Source organism: Arachis hypogaea, chromosome 14 (assembly GCF_003086295.3).
Source record: "Arachis hypogaea cultivar Tifrunner chromosome 14, arahy.Tifrunner.gnm2.J5K5, whole genome shotgun sequence".
NCBI classification, from domain to species: Eukaryota; Viridiplantae; Streptophyta; class Magnoliopsida; order Fabales; family Fabaceae; genus Arachis; species Arachis hypogaea.
Window position 1 is genome coordinate 37,806,346 of NC_092049.1, and position 3,582 is coordinate 37,809,927.

Here is a 3,582-nt window from a genome sequence, read left to right on the forward strand (position 1 = left end):
CACCACATCAAAGTAATTAATCTATTTTAAAATTCGAAATTCATGTACTTCTTTTTCTTTTTGCAATTAAAAACACTTTTTATTTAAGAAAGGTGATGGATTCATAGGACATTCATAGCTTTAAGGCATAGATACTTAGACACTAGTGATCATGTAATAAGACACAAACATAAATAAAATATAAAGCATAATTTTCGAAAAAAACAGAAAGATAAGAACAAGGAAATTAAAGAACGGGTCCACCTTAGTGATGGCAGTTTGTTCTTCCTCTTGAAGATCTTATGGAGTGCTTGAGCTCCTCAATGTCTCTTCCTTGCCTTTGTTGCTCCTCCCTCATGACTCTTTGATCTTCTCTAATTTCATGGAGGAGGATAGAATGCTCTTGGTGCTCCATGATGAATGAGTTTTGCTTGATGGTCTAGAATTTCTTCTTATAGAAGGAATAACTTCGTTGTAAGCATAGTTCCAAACCAACAAACAATTCCCACATCAAAAATTTGGTTTTGTCACAATTAACAAACCCCAAATTAAAATTAACCGGAGTATTTGGACTCCGGATCGTCTCACGAAGAGTTGCAATGAAGTGTTTAATTATTGGCTATGAAAATGCAAAAAGGGGGGGTTGATTTGATATTTGACAAGAAAACATAAATGACAAGAAAGTAAACAACAAGAACTAATAAAAGAAATAGTAAGAACTCTTGGCTAGACATAGGTAATTGAGATCACCATCCTTGTCTACATACCAAATATTGATAATTATGAGAGGCCAACCCATTAAGTCCACTTCCAAAGCCTTAAGTACGTAATATCTACTCCTAGGCTTGAAGTACGTCAAATAGGCTTGATCACATCCACCCATAAGTCCTAACCTATCTACTAATTAGCTTAGTAGTGGGTTAGCATCAATGAGCTTCAAATTGATCACACAGGGTTCTCAAATCACCAATTCAATGAGACCCAATGACTCAAGGTCACTCAATCCCCTTAGCCTAGGCCAAGAGCAAAGAAAACTACTCAAAAACTAGAGGAAGCATTTTAACAAACACCTAGAGTGCAAGAAAAGTAAACATCACAAAATGCAAGAATTAAAAAGAGATCCAACTATACTTGGAAGGCATAAAAGCAAGGCATAGTAAATTTGTGACAAGAGTAAAAGCTAACAACAATTGAATGTAAGAAATCAATAACAACAATCAAAGGAAACAAGATCTAAATGAATTACTTCAAATTACACTAAAAGAAATTAGGATGAGCAAAAGTAGATCCACAAACAAAGTAGAAGAGAGTAATAACAACAATGGAAGAATGATAAATGTAACAACAAGGAATTAAGAAGAAGGAGTAGAAGAAAACATGAATTAAAACCTAGATCTAAGAACTAAACCTAATCCTAATCCTAATTCTAGAGAGAAGTGAGAGCTTCTCTCTCTAGAAACTAAGCTAAAGCATAATGAAACTAGACTATGACTAAGTGTGTTGACTCTTCTTCAATTCTTGGCTAAAATAGCATCAAAAATGAGTTGGGTTGGGCCCAAAGTGCTTCAGAATTTGCTGGGGGCGAATTCACTTTAATGGGCCACGGCAGCATCGGTGTGCGCGTGCAAAGTACGCGTGCGCGCCCCTCAACGCGAAGTAATATATAGCAAATTTTATATCATTTTGAAGCCCCGGATGTTAGCTTTCCAACGCAACTGGAACCGCCTCATTTGGACTTATGTAGCTCAAGTTATGGTCAATTGAGTGCGAAGAGGTCGGGCTTGACAGCTTTTCGGTTCCTTCATTTCTTCATTTGTTCTCCCGCTTGTATGCTTTTCTCCTCACTTCTTCCATCCAATACTTTCCCTATGAACCTGAAATCACTTAACAAATACATCAAGGCATCGATTGAAATTAAAGTGAATTAAAATTACAAATTTTAGGGCCTAAAAAGCATGTTTTCACATTTAAGCACAATTCAAGGGAGAATTACAAAACCATGCTATTTTTATTGAATAAATGTGAGAAAAGGTGATAAAATCCTCCAAAATAAGCATAAGATAAATCACGAAATTGGGGTTTATCAAATCTTCCCACACTTAAACTAAGCATGTCCTCATGCTAAAATCAAGAAAGAAGCAAAGTGACATCAACATTTATTCAATGCAAACTAACTACATGCAACCTATCTATATGCAATCTAACTAGATGAATGCATCCACTTAGTCAAAATAAATCAATTTCCAAGAATACATATACAAACACAAGGGCTAAGGCAATAGAAATCACTCAACCAACAATTGAATTGAATTATTAAAAATCCTTGGAAAATTTTACAAACTTGCAAGAAAAGAGATGATCATGGATGGAAACATGTAATTGAGCAATCAAACCCTCACCGGATGTGTATCCGCTCTAGTCGCTCAAGTGTATGGGGTTGATTCACTCAATTCTCCCCTAATCATGCTTTCTAAGATTTGTTTTTCATCTAACAATCAACAATTATTCTATGCATGCATACAAATATCATGAGGGCTTCCCATAGGTTGTAATGGGGTTAGGGTCAAGGTAGGATGCATATGGTCAAGTGGGCTTGAGATTTGAATCTTTGATTAACTTAAACTTTTCACCTAACCTATGACAACCTATACAATTATAAACAAACCTAACTACCCATTGTTCACTTTTTTCACACACTCATGCATTCTCTTTTTGATCACCACCCATATGCATTGACTTTTATTGAACCTTGCTTTGGGGCATTTTGTCCCCTTTTTATTGCAATTCTTTATCTTTCTTCTTCTTTTTTTTGTTTTTTTTTTTTGTTTTTTTTAAACTAGAATATATATACAAGAACATTAATGCATATGGTTTACACATGATTAATACATGAGTATGTACCCAATTCCCAAGATTCTCAACACAAATACAAAAATACTTTTATCTCTACCCAATGTTCCCAACTCTCCCAAAATCAAATGATAAACACTCTCACTAGCCTAAGCTAATCAAAGATCCGAATTAAGGGATATTTATTGTTTTTTACTTAGGCTTGTAATGTGCTACAATTAAGAACAAATGGGTTAAGCATAGGCTCAAATTGGTTATCAATGGAAGATAAAAGGTAGGCTATTTGGGTAAGTGAGCTATTTGAACAATGGCCTCAATCATATAAATGCATGTATACACAAAATAATGGACATATAGAATTAAACAAATCAAAGATTACAATCATAGGAAGAGAATAATGCACACAAGAGTGAAAATAAGTGGTTATATATGATGTAACCACACAGTTAGGCTCAAATCTCACATGCTTGTGTTCTTAGCTCAAAAATCATGTTCCACAAAGTATATAATTCAAGCAAGTTCTAAAATTTTTTTTTCAATCAATTGGGGTGCCTTATAGATAAAATCCTTGAAAAATATCATGATTTTGACTAAGCTTAATATATACATATGCAAAATAAGAAAATACAACTAAAAATCCTAAAATGAAGTGCATAAGTGTTGGGATTAGAAACTTGTTACCCAAAAACGCCGAGTGGTCGGACGACCTCCCCACACTTAAAAGTTTGCACCGTCCTCGGTGCATCCAAAGAT